Raw genomic sequence first — 26,143 nt, forward strand, 5'->3', positions numbered from 1 at the left:
TGGATGTGTGGGCTTTCCTGGGTCCCTTCCCCCACTAGCTTCCACCTGGCTCTGATGAATTCCATCATGTCTGCTTAAAATCATTTTACTTCCAATTTGCTAATTTAATTCTAGTCTTACAGAATTTTGGCAACCCTGCCAAATTGGGTGCCAGATGCAGATTTAATGAGCATATTTTCAGTTCTTTCTTTCCTGTCTGCATGAAGGTGCTGAAGAGACCGGGCTGTGGAATGAGTCCCTTGGGGGCCCCCGGGATCACCCCTCCCTACCTTTGACCCTGAGCACCCCCCCACCCCCGCCTACCCCTACTCCACCCCAGCCTGACTCTGCAGCCAGGTCTCTCCCGTCTGACAGGAAGCACTCAAGTCTGCTCCTCGGGGAAGGGAGTTATTGCGTCATCTTCTCAGTCCTAGAATCCTCAACCTAGTTCCCATCATTTGGGCTTCACAGGAAGTGTATTTGGAGAAAATTACTTATTTCCTCCAGCCCATGTCTTCCAGCAGCCATGTGCAGCTCAACAGATGTTCACAGATTCCTGTCTTCTACAAACACACATTGAGCGCTTTCTAGACCGATTTCTCCAGTGGAGAAAAACCTGCAGTGGAATTACCGTAGGGGTGGAGGGGGCGGGGAAATGCATATTCCTGGGCTGTGCCCCACAGCATCACGGGCCTGCATTCCACCACCAAGGGAATGCATGTACCTCCAGCATTACCACGTGTTGTCTCATTTCAAACTCCTACCGACCCCTTACCGAGACACTGTCGTCTCCAAGAGTTAAGACTCAGCAAAGCCCGTCTTCTCTGTGTGGGTGGCTCAGTAGCCACAGTGGCGAGTATCAAAGCTGGGACTTGGCTTGAGGCTTTTGGTTCAAAGTGAAGCAGCCAAGAGCTGCTGTTCTCCATCATGACGGGTTCACCGCAGGCCTATGCCTGCCCTCATGCTTCCACACACGCCCTGCTTCCCAGAAGAGGGAACGGAGACCACGCTCTCACCACCCAGCCAGCAAGTCTGCCACGTTGTCAAAGCAGGGGCCACGACCCACACCACATCTGGTTGTAAATTCTGTGCCAGGAGGGCAGGGGGCTGAGGGGGAGAAAATGGATGATCCCCCCCAGGATGGGGAGAAACGTGGACCTCTCTGGCTTCAGTTCGGAGGCCTGCCCTGCTTCTGGGCAAGTCGCCGCTGCTCCTGAGCCTTGGGCTGGTCATCACTATGGGACAGGGTTGGCTACGGTCAGTGATTTCCCGTGGCACCTCCCTCACCCTCACTTCTTCATGGCCCCAATAAAATCTTATTGAATATGTACAGAGAGACAAAACTGGAGGTGCCAGGAGTGGCTCAGAGCTTTCTAGGAGGCAGTCTGGGACATCTCATGTAGCATTAGCATGCATCATCTGGGTGCTTCCTCTGCTCACCCCACCCCTCGACATGACAGGTGGCTACAGCCTAGGTTTGAGGTCTGACACCTTGGGCTCAGACTGGGCCCTACCACTTTCTGGCTTTGTGACCCTGGCAAATTGTTTCCCATCTTTGAGTCTCAGTTGCTTCCCTGTAAAGTGGGGGTGATAGTAATTGAGTTGAGGTGAGGATAAAATGAACCAGTGCACACAGATTGCTTAGCACCATGCCTTGCAGGTAGAAGGTTTGGTGGCTTTTGTTTTCCTTTGACAGGATAGGACCTAACACATGAGAAATTAACCAGCATGGCCGAGACTTCCCAGGGCCCTAAAAATACCATGTCATATGAGTGAGTGGTGTGGATGCTAAGGCCTGCATATTTGTGGGTCTATATATTTCAGCAAAAATGTTGAGCCCATGTAGGGGGTGAGCTCTTCTTAGAGGGGAAACTCCCTGGGGGGGGGGGGGTGAGGCGTTGGGTTTCGATCAATATTCCCAGGTGGGAGTTGCGGGACAGGAATGCAGAGCAGCCTGGCGGGGCTCGCCCTGGAACAGAGGCCAGGCTGGTGTAAGTAGCCACTTGCCTCTGTGGACCCGGCTATCTTGGGGCAGGGCCCAGCCCCATCTCGGGGCACCAGATCAGAGCGCCGTGGGCTTCAGGCCCAAGGGGGTGCTCAGTGGCTCGTGGTCACAGGTCAGAGAAGGAGAGATTGGGACGCTGCAGGGAGGGGCCTGCTGGAACCTCCTGTGCCCACGGTGCCACAGGGTGGGGAGTGAGTATGAGAGCGAGTGGCTCTGAAGGGATGTTTTCCATCTCAGTGGGGCTATTTCTGGCTCTGCTTCTGCAGTCACTGTGGAAACTGCACGTGCCCGGTTCAGTGTAGAAACATGACGAGTTTTTCAAGGGTGATGTACACTAACCAGCCGGCCAGGAAGCTGCCGCCACCGCTGCTGGCAGGGTGTGAGTATGTGTCTGCCCGCCTCTCCCCTCCCCCATCTCCTTCTCTCTCGGTCTCTCGGGCTGGGGCCGCCTTTCTCCTGGAGCAGTATTTAGGGGAGATGTGTTCCTTGCAGCGTGATAGGTAGACAGAATAATGGCCTTCAGAGGATGTCCGCATCCTCATCTCTGTGCACGTGTGTGCTCAGTCGTGTCCGACTCTTTGCGACCCCATGGACTGTAGCCCACCAGGCCCCTCTGTCCATGGGATTCTTCAGGCAAGAATACTGGAGCGGGTACTGGAATGGGTTGCCATTTCCTCTTCCAGGGATCGAAACCACATCTTCTGCAGCTCCTGCATTGTCAGGTGGATTCTTTACCACTGAGCCACCCTGGGAAGCCCGTCCTCATCCTAGAACCTGTGATGCATCACTCTACCTGACAAGGAGGAATTAAGATTGCACATGGAAATACAACTGCCAATTAGCTGCATTTTGGGTACAGAGATTATCCTGGCTTCCCTGGTAGTTCAGATGGTAAGGAATCTGCCTGCAATGTGGGAGAATCCAGGTTCGATCCTTGAGTCAGAAAGATCCCCTGGAGAAGCGAATGGCTGCCCACTCCACTATTCTTGCCTGGAAAACTTCATGGGCAGAGGAGCCTGGTGGGCACAGTCCATGGGGTTGCAAAGATTCGGACACGACTGAGTGACTAACACACACACTCCACCTGAGCCCAGTGCTATCACAAAGAGCTTTAGGTGTAGAAAGGGAAACCAGAGGCTCAGTGTCAGGGATGTGATGGGAGGAAGGCTCCACTGCCCTGGCTGGCTTTGAGGGTGGAGGAGGGGGGCTGTGAGCCCAGGAGTACAGGCAGACCCCAGAAGCTGGAAAGGGTGAGGAAGTGGACTCTTCCAAGAAGCTCCAAAAGAAACAGAGCCCTGCTTGCACCTTGACTGTAGCCCAGTGATCCATTTTGGACTTGTGACCTCCAGAACTGGAAGAGCAGACACTGGCGCTTTTTAAGCCACTGATGGGCACGTGTTATGGTGGCTGCAGGCAGTGACCTGGGAAGCTGACTGAGCCTATCATGGGGAGAGGTCCTCAGAGAGGAAAGCTGCAGGCATGATCTTTTGTTTTCTTGGGGTCTCATCATTGCCTGTTGCCTCACTCTAGATGCAGGTCCCCTCTGACTAGCTTGCTCTCTGAGGGGAAAGTGACTGTCCCCTCAGTAAGCACCCAGCTCGTTAGACCCCAGAGTAAGGTCTCCTGCAAGCAGCCTGTGCAGATGATCTGTTCAGTCTGGAATGCCACCCCCATGTCCCTCTATAAGCCCTCCAGTTCCTGAAGGCCCCCATCCTGTCTTCTCTAACTGACTTCTCCTTCTTCTGACATTAGTGCCACTCATGGGCTTTCCTGGTGGCTCAGATGGTAAAGAATCCATATGCAATGCTGGAGACCCAGGTTCAATCCCTGGGTCGGGAAAATCCCCTGGAGATGGAAATGGCAACCCACTCCAGTATTCTTGCCTGGAGAATTCCAAGGACAGAGGAGCCTGGCAGGCTACAGTCCGTGAGGTTGCAAAGAGTCAGACACAACTGAGCAACTAACACATGTTAGAATTATGTCACTCACTTGAGGACCTCGCATTGTCTGTTTTAACCACCAGCAGGCTGCTGCCCCTCCCACACTCTACCCTCCCCTCTCCCTGCCACCCCCCATGCCCCACGACAGCCACAGGCCTAGGGCATCGCTAGAACCTAGGTGAAGAATAAGTGACTTCTAGCCGAGTTTCAATGTTATGTGGCAGCTTGGATGGGAGGGGAGTTTGGGGGAGGATGGATCCATGTGTATGTGTGGCTGAGTCCTTTTGCTGTTTACCTGAAACTATCAGAAACTGTCACAACAGTGTTCATCAGCTATATCCAATACAAAATAGAAAGTTTTGGAAAAAAAAAAAGAGTGACTTCTGCCTGTTGAAATCAGTTGTGCCCCCTACTGGTAGAAGCTGTGTTCTGTGCCACGTGCTGAAAGGGCCCAGACTTGAACACAGGATGCGCGGGGTCTAGTCCTGGTTGTGGCGCCTGGTACCGTCGGTCCTGGTCAGATTACTTCCCTCCTTCCTCACAGACGGGCTGCAGGCAAGCAGGGCTGGTGGGAAAGCCTTTGACAACACTGCTGTCTTGGCGAGTGTGGCTATCCATGTTGCTTTTCTGTCCCAGCCAGAGTCCAGCGGGAATAGCTCCACTCCCCACTGTGGCATCAGTCTCCACCCTGCCTGGAGCCCTTGTCCCCTAAATTTAGACATTTCCTGCACTCCCGGACCTGGGGGAGCCCGCACAAAACATAGAGAACCAGGGTCTGGACGTAGGTAAGGCGAGTGAGGTGCCCAGGGTGCGAAATTTCCAGAGATCCTAACCTTCAGTATTGGGCAAATGTGGCAGGGACATCTAACCCCACCCTCCCTTAACAGAAAAGGAAACTGAGGCCTCACTCAAGGGCACATGGGGGCCAGTGGTAGAGCTGGGACCCGAACGCAATTCTCTCACTTTCAGCTCCAGGGCAGGTCTACTCTTCTTCCAATTAAATGTACCAGCGAGTGGTTGAGTGACTTTATTACTCCAATACCTATCTGTGGAGAACTTATTCTGTGTTAATAGGATGCTAGGGTCTGAGCTTCAACTTGGGAACAAGACAAACAGAGTCTAGTCCTTCCCTGAGAAAGTATATTCTGTGAGGAAAGAATAAGTAATGAGGGAGTTAGGTCTTTAATTATAATGATGATGAATGCTATGCAGGGACTGATCGGAAGTTGTGAGCTGTGGACGGTTGTGCAGGTTGTCTGTTGCACAACTGCACATAGCAGTCCTTCCATGGGGCCTCCAATAGGGAGTTTATAATTTGGAAGACCGGACCAGTGTATCCTTAAAGCACCAGTGCAAGATCATGGATGACAAATGGGAACAGGCTGGAAGAAGGGACCAGAACTGCAGCACTTGTTCCTTCTTCCCTAGGACTCTGGGCCCCCATGTTTTCTCCTGCCCTGTTTGATAATCAGATCACATGCAGTCAGGCTCTCACTGGGAGTCTCAGGGGAGGAGCCCTGCATCCAGAGGGCCTGGAAGACCAGGAGGAATGAGGTGTTGCCCGATCTTGGGGGGCATAGATTCTGTTGTCCTGGACAGGTTCAAAGGCATGGAGGCCTGTGATAGCAGGTGGGACTGGAATCTTCAGAAATAAAGGCTTCTCTACTTGGAAGAGCTGTCTGACCAGCTCTCAGCATCATCTATTTTCTAGAATAGTGGGTGTGGGAGGAGCCTGGCTTCTAGACATTCGGTGTCTCCCTCCCACCAGCGTTCTGTGTGGCCTTGTACTCCACACATCTTTGAACGTGTCCACGTGTATGAAGAAAGCAGGTGGAAAAGCATGGGCAGCTGGGTGTTGCTTTTCTAGACTGTCCTGACTGTCTGTCGGGCGAGGCCAGCTCCCTGGCAGCCGTGCTGTGAGGTCCCGGGGGCCAGTGCCACTCCTTCCCCACACGAGCTGGGGGACTTTAACCATCCCCTCACCTCTCTGAGCCTCACTTTATCTGTTAGATGAGAGTGAGAAAGACCCATCTCACCAAACTGTTAAATTCAAAGGGAAGGACCGATGTGTGCAAGGGCGTTATAAATCCCTGGTTTATATGGACATAGAAATTGCCACCCAGTGAGGGCTTTCCTTCAAGAATCAGAAGACCATATAACATATTTCCAGAGTGAGAGATCCATCCTGGCTTACAGGAGAAGCAAAGAAAGACACATGGTTTTCTCTGCTTGTTTTCCTTTAATTGGGAAAAGTTACTCTGACTAGTAAATACATCAACTCCTTGGCAGGGAGTTGAAACAGAAGGGAACCTCAGAGGTGGGCCTGTTCTGATCTTTGACAGAGGGGAAACTGGGGGCTCGGGGGGTACATGACTTCTCCTCGGTCACATGGCCAGTTAAAGGCAGAGCTGAGGTCCTGTCCATTTCCTGTGTGCCCCACACCCTCCCCTATATCCTGGGAGTTTAGCTGTTTAGAGAATGGGTAGGTAGACTCAGCCTGGCAGGGATGGCCCCTGTGAGGAGTAAGAGGACTAGAAGGTGGGCACAGTCTGGACAGGAGTGGTCAGGCTGGGCAGGAGGGACGCAACAGTGTGGAAAGTCTTGGTTCCGAGTAGCCAGAGCCAGAATACGCTTTAGATTCTCCTCCTGGAAGGGCCCCAAAGCCTCAACCCATCTCCAGGTTCCCAGGATGTGCAGCCGCCACAAAGGCAAGCCTCAGGCTGTCCAGGGCCTGGGGCTGCAGCAGAGACGGGGATGTTGGGGTCCCTGGGAAAGCCCTTCGGTCTCAGTGGACCCCAAGCCTGCCGCTCGGGCAGAGTCACCTGTTGCTTGTCCTGGAGAGGGAGTTCCTGAATGTGATGATGTCAGGGGCCACACCCTGGCAGGCAGGCCAGGAGGGCTTGTTTACTGACTGTTACTCATCACTCATTCACTCCGCACACCAAGCACTGTGCTAACAGGCACGGAGGTACACAGATGGTACACGTTGTTCTTGCCCTGAAGGCACTCGCTGTCTGCAGGGAAGACGGACTCACATGAAGATAATATCACAGCATAATGGGGTCAGTCTTGCACCACAGCTCTGGGTGGAGGGTCAGTGGCAAGAGAGAAAGAGGTTCCAGCCCAGTGCCTGCATGTTGGAAGGGCTAGGGGGAAAGGAGGAATTGCCAGGGCTGAGCTTTCAAAGGGTGGGTGGGAGTGTGCCTGGCGGAGAGGGGAGGGAGGACCTTCCTGAACAGAGTTTGGAACCTGGGTAGAAGGTGGCATGTACAGGTATTAGGTAGCTGAAGAGTAAGGAGTGAGCAAGAGTGTCATGTGATGAGTGAGGCTGGAAGGCCCTGGTGACCATATGGAGAAGAGGGTCCGACACTCTCTTAAGGAATCTGGATTTCTAAGGGTGGTCAGCAAGCATCAGAAGTGGTTATGGCACACCGTGATACCCACCTACTCTGCAATGTAGGAACACCATTCTGCATGGCGTGGAGACTGGAGCCGGGGCAGTGGGTGCGCAGGAGCCCAGGGGCTTGAGAGACTCTTACGGAGCGAATTCACTGGGAACCTGGGGAAAATCGGGGGTGTGGAAAAGGAAGAAGTCAGCCACGGCTCCTGGACTTCTCAGGATGTCTCGTGGGGTCCCTGTGCCGAGGTTCAGGGTCCCGTCCAGGACTATGGGCTGCTTACTTAGGACTCAGCAGTGGAACTAGGGCTGGGCTGGAGCTGTGAGCCCATGGAGGTCCTGACTGACGGTGCGTCAGCTGTTTCCCTCAAAAAGAACACGTGGATGTTGTGGCGCTGTTGATTCATCTTCACCAGCACACCTACACCCAGGGGCGGTCAAGTGAGAGAACTCAGAGTATCTCTTCTCATTCATTCTCATGAATGATGCTCAAAGCTCCGTGTGTGATACAAAGATGAATCACACACATTCTCGTCCTGTCCCCAAAGGTCGTGTGGTTTGTGTGTGATGCTGACAAACATTTGTATAAGTATTATATTCCACAAACACAAGGGAAGAAAGGGAAAGGCCACAGGAAAGGGACCACTTGCTGTAAATAAGAAGTCATTTCTGGTCAGAGAGGGAAGGTCATGGAGGGCTCCGTGGAGGAGGTGGCATACGCGCTGGGCTCAGTTGGGTGATTGTGGTTGTATTTGGCCACAGTGAAATGGAGAAGAGCGTTTCAGACAGACAGCGCTGTACAGAAACAGGCAAACTGTGAGCATAGTAGTTTGGCTGGAGCAGGGAGAGCATTGATGTCAGGGGCAGCCAGGCTATCAGTGGAGGAGATCCCAAGTATAGACTTTATAAGAAGAACCACTGAGAATTTTGGGACAGGAAAGAGCATGGTCAGAGCTGAGTGTTGGGACAATTTATCTGACCTTATGGAGAGGGTGACAGTTCAGAAGCTGCTATGTATTGGTCCAGAGGAGGGGATGACCACTGAGGTCTTTACAGGGTGATGGAAAAAGAGGACTCTATCCATATTTATTGACTTTCATTGAGGCTTTAGGCTGGGCATTGTTCTAAGCACTTTATGTGGATAAACTGAGTCTCCCCTTAGTCCAGCCATGCAGGTGCTACAGTTTTTCCCGTTTTACACATTAGTTCACTGAGACTCAGAGATGTTAGGTAAGTAACCTATCCCTAGGAAGGTCACTCAGCGAGGAAGTGGAGGAGACAGAGATTCGAACTCGGGGCCTGTCCTCTTAAATTCCACCTTAGAAATAGCTTCCCAAGGGGACTGAGCCATGAAAGGTGGCCCAGCTGGGGCTGAGACAGGTCCTCCCACCTGTCAGGCCCCCAACCCCAGACCAGTGGGAGTCTCGGGCTCTGAGGGCTGACCCTGGTGCTCCCCATCCCTCTGTGGGGAGCAGGGCGGAGCCTGGGCTTGGGCGTGATTTGGTTCACCGATTCGAAACAGCCTACGTATATAGGTGGTGACAATGTAAATAACTGATGCAATGGAAACTTTCTATGGAAAAAGGTACCCGCTCAAACAGCCACAAAGTCCAAAAAAAGGAAGAGCAGAGCAGACCCAGAGGGCTCTGTAGCAAACAGCTTCCTTTGGCACAGCCTTTTCTGTCGGCCTGAGCTCCTGAGCTGGTGGGGGAGGGGATCAGCAACACTGGGCAGATGGAGAGCTGGACCAGAAGCTCGGCCCGATCCCTGGAGGATCTGGGGTCATCAGGCTTCCCCTCTTAGCTCAGGAGGCAGCCATGTGGATGCAGAAAGCAATAATTCCTCCAAATACACCCCCTGGTTCTCATTGCTGCCCTGAGGGCCTTGATTGTGATGCCTTCCCACTGTGGGCCAGTGGTTGGGGTGTTGCAGTCCCCAGGTCTCCCAGGGCCTCAACCTGCTTTTTTTTTTCCCCCTCCTGTGCCATCCCTGTCAATAAGTTGCAATAGTCTTGGAATCTGAAATCTTAATTTAGCGCACAAAGTTTTGTCAATATAAGTAAAGCTAAAAGATCAGTAATAACCGAAAGAGGAAGAAGAGAAGGTCATTTTTTGGAAAGTTGACTCGGTATTATTCAGCTCTTACACCCACCCGGGCTATGCACTATTGCCCCCATTTTAGAGATGAGAACACTAAGACTTGAAGTGTTAGGTGACCTGCCTGAAGCCGCCCAGCAGCAGAGACCAGTGGTGCCTGGTTTTAATCTAACACCAAAGCCTAGGACTCTCCTTCTGCTGCGCAGGACTGTCCACATGCCCGTGTTTCCTCAGCTGTCAGATGGTAGCATCAGTGAGACGATAAGGTAACAGGACTAACGCCGGCCCATGGTAGGCATTCAACAAATGCGAGCTTCCTTCCCTGCCCCTTTTTTCTGTCTCTGCAAACGAGAGGTATGTGATGGGCCTTCCGGGTGGGGAAGGGGTGGGAAACAGCCTGAGTTTGGGGCTCCCTGGGAGAAAGGGTGGTCATCACTGATTTTCTGGCCCATCTTCCCTACTGGTTGGAGAATACTCTGTGGCAGGGGCCAGTCCTTCTTCACCTTTGCACCCTAGGGTCTAGCCCAGTGACAGGGAGTGTCTTGTCCGAGGTGGCTGGATGCAGCTGGCCCTTGAGTGTGGACCAGTCCAGTGGGTTGTCTGTTGTACCCAGCTGCAGGAGACTTCCGGTGAAAGAGGGCCGCCACTAGGTGTGGCCTGGCATGGCAGGAAACGAGTCCTTTACCCCTCTACCCCTGGTAGCTCTCAACACCTCAACCTCACGTGCAGTCCCTGGGGTTTCATCTGCACCTCCTCTTCCTGCCACTCTTTATTCTCCGAGACTCCTGGGCTGAGTGTCCTCCACGTGCATTCATTCAGTGTCTCTCTCTCCCCATTCCCTGCAGTGTCTGAAAGCCATGGGTGTTTCTCCTGCCTAATCCCTGTATAGTTTGTGGGACCGGATAGTCTCACCTATCACTAAACGGACTCCATTACCCTGCACTTGAAGTTCCTCTTTTTCTATCCTCAATACAAGTGGAAATATATCACCATCCTCTATTTTTATAACCTCTGCTTTTACTGGAAAACATTTCCCAGGTCTTCTCAAAGTATGTCCTGTCTATCTCAAAGGCTCTGAGCTCCCTGCCTTTCTTTCTGCTCATTTTCCTTGTTTGGGGTCACCTCATTACTCCATGAGAGAGAGAAGCTTCTTGTCTGGAGAATGGGGTCAGGAACCAGGAAGGATCCAGGGGTGGTCCCATGCATGTGGCAGTGTTCTCAGACTGGAATGCAGGCGTTTGAAGCAAAGGCGTGCGTCTCAGCAAAGGGAGCTGAGCCTGAAGCCTGATCACAGGGAAGGAGGCAGGAAAGCTCTCAGAGCCCATCCCAAAACAGGATCCAGAATGAGGAGAGGTGGGCACCAGGGAGGACGGCTTGGAAGGTCCCCCACTGTAACTGAAGAAGAGCACAGACATTAACCAAGTGCCTCTTGTAAGCCGGGTCCACGCTAGATCTCTCACACTTTGTCTCGTCCAGTCTTCACAGCAAACGGGTGTTCTTCAACTTTTTACTCATGAGGAAAGAGGCTCAGAGAGGTTAAGTAATTTAGTCGAGGTTGCACAGCTATTAATGAGTGAAACCAGGGTCTGTCTGAAACCAAGCTCCTCTGATATCAGGGCTGAATCTCTGGGCTTTTCCTGTGCTACTTCTCTGGTGTTAGGTAAATGAGGCAGTAATTCTCTCCATTTCCCCTCCCAGTTGCTAAGTAGCCCCTCATGATCTCCCAAGATTATTCCATGGGATTCTGCATGTGTGTCCCAGTGTCCTAGATTTTGGGGTTTTCTTATTGATTTATAGACCACCATAACAGAAATAAAAATAAAAATGAGAAAGATCCATTCTGCAGTTCCCTGCCCCAAGCAGATCAGACTCAGCTTATCCATGTGCCGGCCCTGTCTGCAGATTCATAGTGGAGGACAGGCTGTGTGTCAGGAGGGCAGCTGTGGCCTCAGAGCTGGCCTTATCCACTTCCTCTGGGATTGGGGTCTGAGGCCCTTTGCTGGAATCCCAGGCCCCCAGGCTTCCCTGCCAGCCCTTAGAAAGTGGCTTTGTTGTGATCTAGTGAGGCTGGCCCCTGTGGGCATCCGGGGTTTTTCTTTAACTCTTCATCAGCTGAACTTCCCCTGCAGGGATGCACCTCCAGTGCCCAGGCCGGATGTGGGGCGCCTTCCACCTGCCAGCAGAGGCCATGCTCTGATGCTTTGGTTCCACAAGGAGGGTGGGGAGGGGAGAGGATGGGCCTCCCTCCTTGTGGTTTTTGGGTGGGGCCGGCAGAAGAGCTGGCCCTGGTCGTTCCTGCCCTGGGTGGATGCCACCTTGCAGATGGGCCCCTCTTGCCCTAGTAAGACCTGCCCTGTTCAGCTGCTTTCTAAAAAGAAAACAGTTTTATGTCATCTTAAAATTACAATTTTTAAATTCTAAAAGCGATATGTGATTTGTTTTTTTAAAAAAGGAAAAGAGTATAGGAATATGTAAGGAAGAAAATGCATGCTCTGAGCCCCATTCATGCAGTCTCACCCCTAGGATGTGCTGACAACTTCATCCTGCAGGTCCTCTGTAGCATTAACAGCTACACAGATATGTGTGTGTCTGTGAGGCTGCTTTCCCCCTTTTTGCACACCATCCCATTGGTGCAGTCATAAAGAATCTGCCTGATGATGCAGGAGACATAGGAGATGCAGGTTCAGTCTCTGGGTAGGGAAGATCCCCTGGAGCGGGAAACGGCAACCAGCTCCAGTATTCACATCTGGAAAATTCAATGGACAAAGGAGTCTGATGAACTATTGTCCATGGGGTCACAAAGAGTTGGGCACGGCTGAGCACGCACACACACACTCATTGAGGGAAAGTGTGTGTAGCAGCTAAGTGTGTAGGCTCTGGAGTGAGACAGGAACCAAGGTTCACCACCTGTCAGGTCTCATTTCCTCACTAAGTCTCATGTGGAAAGTGGGACCAGCAATAGTGCCTTCCATCCAGCAGGCTGTGAAAAGTAGGGGAGGCCACCCAATAAATACTGAACACATAAAGTCACGATGAATCTCTATTATCAGTCAGAGTATGTGTTTATTTTTAATTAGGAAAAAATATTGTCCCATTATTATACCATTGGGTGGATTTATCATCATTTACTTATAGACCAATTCCTTGCTGATGGATATTAAGGTCGTTTCCATGTTCACTGATAAAAATGGTGCTGCCGCCGTCGTGTGTGCACCTGCGTAAGATGATTTGTGTATTTGTGTGTGTGCACTCGTGAAGCTGCTGGATCAACATAAGTTGTGATCACTGCTTTTCATCACTACTGGATGGTAGCAGTCATTTTCCTCTTTGCATGTCAAATGGGCAAAAGGTGATATTGATTTTTAATATATATCTTTTGATTATTAATGAGGCCAAGCATCTTTGCATATATTTATTACACATTTTAATTTCTTGAATAATGATCTGTTTACTTCCTCTCTCCATTTCACTAGCTGTTCATCTTATTGTTTTATGGGTGCTCTTTATGTATTATAGATATTGACCCTGTTTTATATATGTTGCAGACATTGTCTGTTATTTACTTGGTATCCGTCAGCAGGGTCCTCTGTTATATGTGGTGCTTAATTTTTTTGTGTGTAGTCAATTCTGTTAATCTCTTCCTTTAGGAGCACTGATATCTGCTTCAGGCTTTGAATGTTATTTTCCAACACTGAATTATACAAATATTTTAATAGTTTTGGTGTTTTCATGGATTTGCTTATATATTTTGTTTTTATCTTTAATTCTATTGTAAGTGTGCTGCATGTACTCTATTTAAAATCGAATTCTCTGTCCTCCCTCACTCTGTATCCCACTTTATTGTCATACCTTTTATTTTACCTACATGTTTGTTTCCTGCTTATCTTCCCTGGCTAGACCCTCAGCTCCTCCAAAGGCAGAGACCTTTATTGTTTTGTTCATGCTGCGGTGCCAGAATAATGCCTAACATATAGTAGGCACTAAGTAAATATTTGCCAAATGAATATACAACCAGCCAGTTGTCACCATTTTGTTATTTAAATACTCCATTCTTTCTCACTAATTTGGAATTCCATCTTTGGTAGCCTTTCCTGTTTCTTCAATTGTTACTGGCCTTTCCAGATTTCCTCCCTCTTCTTTAGTTATACAGTTTATAATTTTCTAAAAAGTCACCAGTTTTCAAATTCATTGACATCAAATTGTGTATTTAAACTTAAAATAATTTCTCTTAAATTCCCTTAAATTTAAACCCGTGTTAATATACATGTTAATAATGTCTTTCTTAATGCTTATTTGTGATTTACTGTTCACTGCTAGTCAGATTAACCTGTGGTTTGTCCGTGTTGTTTGTGTCAGAGAACCAATTTCTTTCATTGTGGTTGCTGTACTTTTCTCATAAATTCGTTTTTGCTTTCAACTTTATTCATTTCTTCCTTCTAGATTATTTTGCTTTATTTTATTATTTTTCAGCTTCTTGGATTAGATGCTTGATTCATTTAGTTTCAGTCTTTCTTCTTTTATTGTGAAAGTATTTAAGGTTTAAATGCAGCTCTGGTTACATTCCACAGGTTTTTTAAGTAGGATTCTCAATCTTGTATGTTTATAAATATTCTGCACTTTCAGTTTTGCTGTCCTCTTCGACTCAGATTTAGTTAGCAAAGCATTTTAAAGTTGTCCTGTGTAATTTACTTTTTTATTTGCTTCTTGTTAGTTTCTAATTCTATTGTATTGAGAACTGAGTTTGTGATATCTATTTTGGAATTTGAGATTTTCTTGTAGTCTAGTACAAGAACATTTAAGAAAAAAGTGTTTTGTTTCTTGAGTATATATGAAGTTAAGCTTACTATCTGCAAATCCTCTGTATTTTCTTATATAAGGTTACTTGTACCTTTAAATCTTGAGTCATGAGCTTGTTTTGTTTTGTTTTTGTTTTGCCTTCTCTTTGTAGTGCTAAGAATGTGTTATTTCATATACTTTATGATTCTGTTGTCCAGGGTGAAGGTAAAGGTTCGTGATTTTTGTTTCTTCTTGGAGACTCATTAGCAATATAAAATGCCCCATTTTATTCTAACATATTTGCGTTTTGTCAGATATTAATACTGACTTAACTGAATTCTTTTTGTTACTATTTTGCCTCTTGATGTCTTTTTGCTATTTCTTTGATTTCAACCTTTATTAATTTGTATAAATAGCATATGGCCAGATTTTTTTACCCAACATAATCTCTTGCCTTAAAATAATTTAATTTGTTTGCATTCTTGTATTTATGATGTTTTGTCTTACTTTATATCTTTTGTTTATTATACTTTTCCTTTCTTGTTTTCTTTTCCCTTTCCCAACTCTCGCTGGATTAATTGAATTTATCTCCCCTCCCCCACAGTGGTTTAAAAAGGTCTGTATTTTATCTTCCTTCTAAAAATGGTTACCCTTAAATAAAAAACTAAAACCCGTGTTTCTATGTCAATGTCAAGAATTAAATGTTATCTAATTTCCAACAAGATGAGACCATTATTACCCACATTTGTTTAGATTCAACTGTACATTTTTCTACTCTTACTGTTCATCATTGTTTCCTGCATATCCTGCCTTGACCTTTCTTGAATTACTTATTCTGATACAGTTTTTATTTTGTTGGAGTAATTCCTTGAGTAATTTTTTTTTTTAAAGAAGAGATAAGTGGGTGGCATACTATTTTTAGTGCTTCTCTGTTTGGCTTTGAGACTCGGCTGAGTAACAGTTCTCAGGGTTTTAACTGTTTTCCCTCAGATCTCTGTAGTCTTGGCTCTGTTGCCCTCTAGCAGTTAATGATGTCGATGTCAAGCCCAAAGTCACTTTGATTCTCAAAATTTGTATAGACACTGTCAGAGAGGAAGCTGAGTTCATCGCTCACTGGGTAAGGGGGAACTTCACTTCTATAGCGTCTTGGCATGTCTGGAGGAAAGAGGCAAGTACTGGATTTGTTGATGGTTAGAAGTCTCTAAAACAAGTATGTCAATGTAGGGCTTGACTAGGATCGTGTAAGGAATACATTACAGCAGTCCCAGACCGGTGGAAACAGTGAGGAGGAATTTTGAGATGAGGCAAGAGAATCAGAGAAGAGCTGATGGAGCCTTCAGCACGTTTCTGGAATGAACAGTCAATCCATCTGCCAGGGCTGGAGTCTCGTGGAAGTAAATCATGCTCACGGAGGCAGTAAGGTGTCTGGGCTGGTGGTTTCTGTCCCCTGCCCTGTGCCCCAACTTTGGTGTTTCTGGCAACCAGAGGCATTCACTCATTATCTTTGGCTCTCAGGAATCCCATCCTTCCTGCCCTGTCCTGGCTCCGCTGCCTCTGTGCCAGTTTCCTGGGTGCTCGGCAGGTGGGCCGTCCCTTGTCCATGCTGGGTGAGACTGACTGAGCTCTGATTAGATTCTCTGTGCTTCCTTCTCATCTGCTTTTCCTCAGACTTGCTGGCCAGCTGATGCTGCTATGGATCTGCTCTTTCTTGTACATGTCTCTTTTCATCCCAGCGGTGTTTGAGGGAGAGGAGGTAGATGGATGAGCCCGGTTTGCCATGTAGAACCTCAGGCGTGTGTGACATTCCCGGTGACCCGGATGCAGGTGTGTCCACCTGGCTCTCCCACCGGCCACCAGAGGCCAGAGTGGCGTTGAGGTGATGCTGAATGAGAGAGAGGAGAGCTGTGGCTCAGTCCTCCTACCTCCTCCCATCTTCTCCTCCAGCCACACCCTTGGGCCTGACTGCATTACCTCACTGACTAACAGGGTTCAGTGACCTCACTGCCCTACAAGATCAAGGCCAGACTATCACATATACCAAGTTCTTTCCCTCCCAACTCTCCCCTCCTGAGTTATCACTGCCCCTCACCTCTAACCAGAGGGACAGAGTGCAATTTCTCGAACGTTCGGTCAGTGTGGGGGCACGCCCTGTGTTTGAAACGCCCTCTCTCTTTCTCACACATTCGACACCGTCAGAACTGACTGCTCCTTCCTTTACACCTTTACCGCACAGCAGCTTAGAACCAGGGATGCTATAACGCATTCCTTTGACTTCTTGCCCCTCCCACGTCCTCACCCTCAACTGTGATCCCCTTGAAGGGAGGGACTGAATCTTTGCTGTCTTTAATCTCCAGGATCTGCTCCCCAGCCTGGCCCCAAGTAGGCACCGAATGCACATCAGTTAAATGAAGGAACAGCCAAGTTAGGTTCTAAAGAGAATTGTTCTGCGCTGACTGTGTGTGACACACCATGCCAGGTCTAGGGGTAGGGGGATGAGTCTGATGACCCGCCCCAGGTGTATGCTCTGTGCGTGTGTGTGTGTGTGTGTGTGTGTGTGTGTGTTTACTGTCCAACTCTCTGACTCCATGGACTATAGTCTGCCAGGCTCCTCTGTCCATGGGATTTTTCAGGCAAGAATACTGGAGTGGGTTGGCATGCCCCACTCCAGGAGGGGGTCTTCCCGACCCAAGGATTAAACCTACATCTCGTGTGACTCCTGTATTGGCAGGCAGGTTCTTTACCACTGTGCTGCCTGGGAAGCCCTACCAAGGCTTTAAGACTCCTGGAATCTGTGGGCATAGAGGGTGCTATTACGTATTCTGAGAGGCCAGCAAATGTGCTGTGGGTATTCTGGGGAGGCAGGACTTGAGTCCAGTTTGGGGTGAGCTGGCTGAGCTTTCTGAGAAAGGTGTGTGGGATTTGGCCAAGTAGACATGCTTATAGGGGAGGGGAGTAGATGTGAACAAGGTTCAGAGTTGGGAAAGCATGGGCTATATTTATAGGATAACATGTTTGGAGACCTTGGTGTTTCTATACTGGGAGGGATAGAGATAACTCTTTTTATTAATAATTTGAGATCTATTGGAGGGTGTGAGGTTGGATCTGGGGATGGTATAAAAATGTGAAGTTGTGACAAGTTTTGGATGACTTGGACAACAGAATCAGGAAAGAATAGACAGGAGCCACGGAGCAAGTTCCATTACACTGCTGTGTGGTGCTGTGATGCTGCTCTGGAGTGTGGGATGGGGTTGACTGGATTTGAGAACAGTGGGTAAAGCAGAGGGACTTTGGTTAGCTGTGCCTTCATAGGAATCAGCAGTAAGATGTAGTTGCCAAAACATGAACTATTCCAAAGCTGGGTCAATAAAAACATGGTGCCCGAAAGAAGGAAGGTGACAGTGCCCCAGACCTGCATGCAGGTTACCCCAGACCTAGATTACTAGAATAATGAAACAGTATCCATAGTATGACATGGGCCAAGCCACGTGCCAGGCATTGGTCCAGACCTTTTAGGTGTATGGAATCATTAAACCCCTGGGAGGTATTTGTCATTCTTAGCCCCTCTTATCAGGCACAGCAAGGCTCAGCAACTTTGCAAAGCAGAGGTAATGAGGAGAAGGCCCTAAGTAGAACCCAGGTATCCTGGCCCTAGGAGCCAGGACACCCATTCTCAGTTGCCACTCCACATTGCCTCCAGCAGACACACCAGAGTACAGAGTGGTGACTCTAGATTCAACTAGAAGGCCTAGGCTTTCTTGATCATGAAACACATTCCTCTGCATGTTCTTGTTTGATTCTTGAATCAGCCTGGTAAGTTGGTTATTAAAAACTGATGCAGTAAACGTTGCCTCCCTTGGCCCTCAGTGCTCTGTTTTGTTTAGTGATTTGGGGAATACAGTGAGCTCTTATGTCTATTATTGTGTTTAATTCTCACCCAGGCCCCACTATGAGTCACTTCTGCAGGTTGTCTTGGTTTTCTCTTGCTGTGTAACAAATTACCTCCAAGCCAGTGGCCAAAAACAAGCCTCCTTTGTACGCTCGAAGTCCTATAGTTCTGAAGTCTGGCACAGAGTGGCTGGGTTCTCTGCTAAGGGCTGCAATCAGGGTATTTGTAGCCTGAGTTCTCATCTGGAGGCTCAGAGGGAAATTTCACTTTTCCAGACTCATTCACTTGTTTGAATCCATGTCCTAGGGAGTTGCTGGGGTTCAGCAGGGGGTTGTTCTCAGCTCCAAGAGGCTGCCCTCAGGTCTTTACCAGATGGCCTCCTCCATCTGCAAGTCAGCAAGTGCATGGCGAATCCTTCCCCTGATTCTAAGCCCTATGACTTCCTCTTTTTGTGACCAACCAGAGACAACTCTGCTTTTAAAGGATTTTCTCAATTAGGTCAAGCCCATGGAATAATCAGACAAGGCAATGGCAGCCCACTCCAATACTCTTGCCTGGGAAATCCCATGGACAGAGGAGCCTGGTAGGCTGCAGTCCATGGGTTGTGAAGAGTCAGGCACGACTGAGCAACTTCACTTTCACTTTTCACTTTCGTGCACTGGAGAAGGAAATGGCAAACCACTCCAGTATTCTTGCCTGGAGAATCCAAGGGACGGGGGAGCCTGGTGGGCTGCCGTCTTTGGGGTCGCACAGAGTCAGACACGACTGATGTGACTTAGCAGCACCAGCAGCAGCATGGAATAATCTCCCTATTTTAAGGTCAAGTGTGCCTATAACATAACCTAATTGTTAAGAGTAAGATCCATCATATTCACAGTCCTGAGGATCATGCAGGATGTATTCACCAGGGAGACAGGAAACCTAAGCACCATCTTAGAATTCTACCTGCTTGCTGATAAAGAAATAGAGGCTCAGAGAAGTTCGGTGTCTGATAAAAGGTAGAACATGGTAGGCACCTGGGGCACCACACCACACCGTCTCCCCAGGCCACTAGGGAATCTGTCCCTGCCCCAAAACAAGCAGCCTGGGAGGAGCTGGGGGCCTGGGCCATCTGGGACCAGCGGACATTGTTCTATGTGTAAAGAAGTTGACCAGGCAAACTCTCTGATCACGTTTCTTGACCATCCCCTGCAGGATTGAAAGCACGAACCCGGCAGCCTCCAACTAGTTCATGGAGGAGCCTCGAGAGATACTGGCCAGGTGAGCTCTCCCTTGCAGAGGGAAGAACACAGTGTGAGAGGAGGCAGCTGCCACAGCAGTGGACATGAACGCTGGTTTTCAAAGAGAACAGCGTTTTAGTTTTGGTCATCGCAAGTGGTGCCTTCAACACAGGTAGGAAATGCGTGATCCTCAAATACGCTTGCTGGGGGCTCCACGTGGTCTTTCTTGCCTGAGCTTGCTAGAGTCCTTCCTCTTTATAATGGATGATGGTGATGATGATGGTGATGGTGACAACAAAATGGATGATGATGGTGATGAGGTTTGATGATGATGCCTTCCTTGAGCCTCTGTGAAAGCTGGACCTCCTCGGGACGTCCTTGGTCGGGAGTACAGTAGAAACCTTGAAAATCAATACTCTTTTACTGCCACACACTGTCTCCCCTCAGATGTAGTTTTGTCTCTCCAGTCCCTCAGTTTCCAGTTTGTCCTTGGCAACAACTCTTCTTAAGGGACCACAGTCTCCCTGCAGACCAGCCTCACTGTATCTCCTGTGGGCCAGAGCTCTGCCCACTTCTCTGTGCTCCCTGCCCCGCGATGGGTCTTGCCTAAAAAGCCCCCTCCCTAGTCAGAGGATCACAACAGAGCAGCATCTTTCTGGGTCCTCCTGGATGTGAAGAAATGAAAGGATATTGGGTTCTCGATTTGGCCTGCATATTAGAATCACCTGGAGTTTTTAAAAATTCCAGTGGCAGGGCCCCACCTTCAGAGAGACTGACTAAATGGGCCTGGGAAAGGCCCCAGTATGGCTAGGCGCTCTCTCTCTCTCTCTCTCTCTCTATATATATATATATATATCTCCATTTAATTCATTTTTAGCTCTTCAGGTATGAGTTGTGGTTTCAGGTTATAAGTTCAGGCTGTGGTTCAGTTTAGGTGTGTAGCATTAGAAGCTCTTTGGGTCAGGAATATAAATCTTCGGATGTTTTGTCTGGCCATGGAGTATATCAGAATCATCCAGGGATAAGGAGAGGGAGGGAGGGAGTGCCTGGGTTTAAAAAAAAAAAAAAAGGAAGAAAATAGATTTCTTGGCCCACCCAGACATGCTCTCTGCATCAGGCTCTTGGGGGCTGAGGACACAGGGATCTGTATTTTTATGTTGGTCTAGCCGAGGTCTGGGTGCCTGGGGCCTCTCTCTGGGTCCCCTGGAGATGCCTGTCCTGTATCTGGGTCTGTGGGCTCAGCTGTGAGTCTCAGCGGGTGCTTCCCAGCCTGGCGTGCCATGAACGGTGCTCTTTCTCTTCCCCTGGGCAGAAGTTTTCTCACCTACAGAGAGGAGGATAGGGCCTCTGGCAACCCTCAGAGACAGCCTCTCTGTAGCTGCTTGAACTGTGGGGGGTCTGGGCCTGGGCCTCTGCGCACAGCTCAGCAGTGCCACATGGACCCCCTAGACCCAGGCTATGATCAGGTTCTCCAGTAGAGGTGGAAGAATCATCCCCTGGACTCTAAGGAAGGGTGCCCTGGCATTTGAACCTCAGTTTCAGGGGATGTGTAAATGTGGAACTTAATAGTAGAGCCTCTGGATCTTCCCAAGTTCAAATCCCAGCTTCAGCATTTACTGGTTTGGGAGGCAGGTTGCTTGGTTTCTGCTTCGTGTTTCTTGCTTGGAAAATAGGAGAGTCGAGGCCCTTGCCACACAGGGCTGCTGGGGAGGTACCAGTGAGGCCCTGGAGTGTTGCCAGACACCTAGCCAGGGCTCCCCAAGATGGGCAGCCCTCCTGCAAGCAGGCCGGCTGCCACTCCTCCCTCCTCACTGCCACCCTATGTGTCAGCCAGGCTCTGCTGCCTGGTCCCAGTGCCTGAGTTCCTCAGAGAGAGTCAGGGCGAAATTAAGGGCCGATGCTGCATATGGGGCCTGGGCACACTGCAGACAAGATTTGTCCTGCAGAAACCCCAGCGAGGCTGGTTCTATTGCCTTTTTCGTACAGATAAGAAAACTGCACAAACAGGTCCAGTAATTTAAAGACAGTCACACATCTAACAAGGAGCTGAGCCTCTGGCTACAAAAGATCCAGTACTTTCTTCTCCACTAACATGCTTCCTGAAGAAGGGCAGTAACAGCTTCAAGGATGACTCCTGCTCCAGGGATGTCTGTGTTTTAACAGAAATCAGTAGTACCATAATACATACGAATGGGTCCCCTTCCTCGGCATCCTGGGATACCTTGTGGTACCCTGATTTAGCTTTTATCTCTTTCATACCCATCACAGTTAGCTGTACATGGTCTGCTCCACTGGCAGTATCAGGGCAGGGTCTGGGTTTAGGCAGCTTGGTGTACAGGAGATATCTGAAGTAAGCTGGAAATAGAAACTTCTGAGGGTTGAAGGCAGAGACCTGGGGACACTGTCGTGGGGAATCAGATGGAGAATCCTCCCCAGACCTGGCACTAGCCCTCTCTTACTTTACTCTCAGAGTCTCTTTTTCTGTCCATGGAGTCCCTGCCAGCTGCATGGAAGAATCTAGGAGATGGGACTGACCCAGAGGCAAATGAGCTATCAGTTCCAGAGAGAAATCTGGTCCCCACCCCTTCCCGTGCTCCCTCTGGGGAATACAAACATATGTGACTAATGGGGTGCTGACTCAGCGCTTCTGAAGTGTCCAGACTCACAGGGCCCACTGCGGGCACAGCTTCCCCCAGTCACCGGCGGGGAAGCTAGAATACCTGGCATCTGAGTGAGGTGGAGGGCTCAGGCCCAGGCTGGCAGGGGTGCCAGGCAAGAGCCAACCATGTGCCAGCCTTCAGTGGCCTTGCAGAATCCCTCATGCTGGCGGCGGGGGTGGGGGTTATGGAGGGGTGGTAATTAGCACCATTTGAGGCTTGGAAATGAATATGTTGGATTATGTATTTGTGGAGTCGTGGCCCCTCACATTTAGTATGGTCCTGGACTGAGGCTCTCTCCAGAATAAATGTGATTTCTGAATGAGTGATTAGAGGGTGGATCTAATTTGGAAATGGGTATGAAAGCATTTTCTCAACAGCAAAGCTTTCTCTAGTAGTTTTCAAGCTTTTAGAGTTTTAGGAGCCATTTAAAAAAGTAAAATCCTGCATGGAATGCCAAGTTAAAGTGGTAGTTTATTAACACCCATTTATTTTCTAAGTTCAAAATTTTTACATCTATTTATTATGAGCATCCATTAACAGAGCAATGATTCAGCTTTGATGCATAAAAACATTAGAAGCTCAGGGTCTAGATCAGGCATCTGCAAACTACAGCCTATGGGCCTAACCCAGGCTGCTGCCTGATCTGTGTAAATGAAATCTTTTTGGAACACCGCCATGTCATTCGTTTAAACATTATTTATGGCGACTTTCCCACTCTAATGGCAGAGTTGAGGAGTTGTGACAGAGACTGTCTGTCCCACAAAGCCAAAAATATTTACTCTTTGGCCCTGTATAGAAGAAGTTTGCTGGTGTCTGTTCTAGATGGTCGTTGAATCAGTATATCAGCTGTAACATCCAGGATCACTTTGTCTTTTTTTTTGTTTTGTTTGGCTTGGTTGCATGGTATTAAGAAAGTTCTAAATCGTATCAATAAAATGATGTGAATTGGTAACAGATTTCTCACAGCCGACTGTGCAGCCCAGGATGGGCCTTTAGTTTAATGTTATGTGGACATTTTGGGAGGAGGAGACGGGGATTCTGGTCTGCATCACTAACAGTATCAAACATTTGCTTGAATTCCTTCTTCTTACAGCACTCAGGAAGCACACAGTCATTTGTGACATCTTTGTGGTAATCCATGTAACCCATTCTCATATCACTGAAAGCTTCAGCATGTACTTGTTTGTGTGGTTTTACAGAAGTGTGTATTGTCCTGAACTTCAAAAACAACAATATAAAGATGCCCTGTAAAGAGCTCCAATCTTTCTAGTTGAAGACACATTTCAATCCTGAAGTTCCAGATCCACCAAGATCTGCACAAACCACAGCTGGCCACACCCGTTGTGAAGTGTGCCATCAAACACCTTTGGATGTGCAGGTCTGTTTTTCCTAACAGTTTTAACAGGAGTCAAACTATATTTTTAGGGTAAAATTCTCACATGACATTTGAAGAACCTCTGAAACACCTCTGCAGAACATGATTTGAAAACCGGTCCTTCAGCAAACATTGGTGGTTCTCTTTTCTGTGCTGAAGGACAACAGTGGAGCCAAGGATGCTGAGGGTTGGGGTTGGGAGGCTCAGGAGAAAGTAGAGAAAGATGGCAGAGGACAGAAGCAAGGTGATGCTGTCAGTGGCAGAGAGGCTCATGGGGCAGGGGAGGGGCATCAGTAATGGAAAAAGTACTTGGGAAACACAGAGAAGTCCCAGGAGCCCCTGCTGAAGCTGGGAGGTGTCTCCTAACAATTGATGACCTAACACAGTTCCCCAGGGCTGCTCTAACAGCGTCCAGCCGTAGGCTCGGAAGAAAAGGTCCAAAAGATTAAAATATACTGAAAAATGGTAGGGGGGGGGATGGGGAAGGCACATACAAATCGCTTCTAATCATCATGCTGAAGACCTTTGAGGCCAGTCAGCAGATCAAGACAGGGGAAGGGAGCAAGGGAGATGAGAAGGGGTGGCAGAGGGGTCCTCTGGGTCAGCTCACTAAATCAGTTTATGCAGTAGGCGGAGCACGAGCATGGGTGATAACTTGCCAGTGACCTGAATGGGGACAGATGTCAAGGCCCCAAGGAGGGGGTGACTGGGGCTGGACAGTGGCTTTGGGCATTCGAGGCAAAGCCCACACAGCCAGGAATAAAACCCAGGAGTCCCAGCTCCCGGGCCCCCTGCCTTCCCTTGGTGGGCTGGAGAAGGGAGGGGCAGGCCGGTGGCTTCGGGAGGCTGTGGGCTGGAGAAGGCCTCTCACAGATAAAAAAGCATGAGTTCTTTCTGAGGTTTTGCTGCTCACCCCATAGAAAAAGAACATTTTTAGATTTTAAAAGGATGACCTCATTTTTTTTCTTATTTACATAGCCCTGTTTGTTTATATAGCCCTTTAAAAATAGCCAGCGTGTGCTAAGCTTAGTGCTCCCTCCCACCACCAGCGGCAGAGCCACTGTGTGGGGAGAAACACCTTTTCATCTAAGAGAGGGGCAGCCTTGTTTCCGAGGACAGATGGGAGCAAAACGGGACAGGTAGGAAGTTTCGTGGTTTTTCATGTCGCTCTTCCAAAATAGCCACACGCCTGCCTCCCACTTCCTGCCTGACTCGACTCAGATCGATTTTCTCCTGCCGAGGACTTGTGTTCCGTGAATTCTCAGCTAAGCTTGAAGGGATCCGTCAACAAGCAAACAGGCTGGAGCCCAGAGACCTTGAGCTTGGCATTTTGCATCCCAACTCTGCTGCTTCCCAGCTGTGTGACTTTGGGCAAGCTGCTTTACCTCTCTGTGTCCCATCTGTGAGATGGGGATAACAACACTACCTGCAGTGGCTGTGCAGATTAAATGAGGGAGTACATGTGAAAGGCTTAACCTGAGGCGGGCACGCAGCAACTCTTAATAACCCTCCTAATCAGCAACAGCAATTGTGACAGCTATCCCCTCACCTGGACAGTTTGTTACAGCAGCCTCCCAGCCGTGTTCCCTTCCTGCCGGCTTGACAGCTCCAGCCCATCGCTGTGCTGGCCCAGAGTAATACAAAGATGAAGCACCAATCTGACCATGCTGTCTCTTGCTTAAAATCGACCCACAGTTTTCAACCACTATGGCCGGGATCTGCAGAACTTTCTCAAAATGGCCAGATGTAAATCTTTTAAGCTTGGCCGCCCGTACAATAGCCTTTTGCAGCTACTCATCTTCGCCACTGTAACGTGAAAGCAGCCATGAACAATGTGTAGCAGAATGGGCGTGCCTGAATTCCAGTAAAACTTCATGGACAAAAACAGGCAGCGGGCTGGATTTGCCAACCCCTGACCTACAGGACGAGTCTAACTCCTTAGCTCAGCATTCCCAGCCCAGCGGTTCCTGTCTTCTCCGTCCCCCTTACTCCTCCTCCCCGGCTCTGGTGGAAGTCCTCATGCTTGACCCCTTGCACATTCTTTCTGGGCTTTCCTCCTCTGCCTCCGGGGTGACCCTGCCCCCACGCATTAGGAACCTTTGCTCTGGGATTCTGTGGCCCCCTGTCTTCACTTCCATGCTGTTTTTACTGTTAGAGAGGGTATCCCCAGGCAGGGACTCTGCCTTCCTCCTTCCTATGACACAGCAGTGAAGCTTTGGGCTTTGTACATGCTCAATAAGCATTTGTGTTTGAACACAAATATCTGTGAGACAGATGGGTACTCTCGGGGAGCTTACGGGCTGGTTAGAAGCTAGAATGTGAGCTGGTGAAAAGCCAGCCAGGGTACCGATTACAAATCAGAAGAAGGAGAAGGCATTTGAGTCGGACCCTACAATGTAGACAAAAGACTATCAGAGATAGGGAGGTCAGGAAGGCTTTCTGTGCTGGGGAAATGGGAGGAGATCAGACCCAGATTTGGGTTCAGGGTGATGAATGGACAGACCAGTAGGGTGAGGGTCTGATCAGGGGCTGGGGTGGATCATGAGGGAGTTTGGACTTTCTCCTGTGAGCCAGAATTTCCCTAAGTGTGATCCACAGCTCTCTCTCTACTCCAACAGAATTTCCTGGGCTGTTACTTTTAAAATGCAGCTTCTGGGATTCTGTCTCAGACTGGAGTCTATGAGCTACAGGGGGGTCTATAAAAGGCTGTAACATGTTTGGGGGTGATGGTCATAAACTGATGGTCTTCACATGGACATCACCTGCGGGTATCACCACCAGGCTGAGGAGAGGCAAGGTAGGAATTCTT

The 26,143-nt window shown here is 49.0% G+C and overlaps 1 protein-coding gene across 8 annotated transcripts in view; it reads left to right on the plus strand.

Annotated features, from left to right (window-relative positions):
- HIVEP3 (HIVEP zinc finger 3) overlaps positions 1–26,143 on the plus strand; it is a 541,174-nt gene that overhangs the window by 412,801 nt on the left and 102,230 nt on the right. For 7 of the 8 annotated variants that reach the window (XM_043461701.1, XM_043461697.1, XM_043461705.1 and 4 more), the window contains one exon: positions 19,274–19,471. The gene's annotated coding sequence lies outside the window, so the exon portion shown is untranslated. Of the gene's footprint in view, positions 1–19,273; positions 19,472–23,158; positions 23,338–26,143 lie in introns of all 8 variants that reach the window. The other variant, XM_043461703.1, reaches the window with a different exon arrangement.

The sequence above is a fragment of the Cervus canadensis genome, chromosome 2 (genome assembly GCF_019320065.1).
Source record: "Cervus canadensis isolate Bull #8, Minnesota chromosome 2, ASM1932006v1, whole genome shotgun sequence".
NCBI lineage: Eukaryota > Metazoa > Chordata > Mammalia > Artiodactyla > Cervidae > Cervus > Cervus canadensis.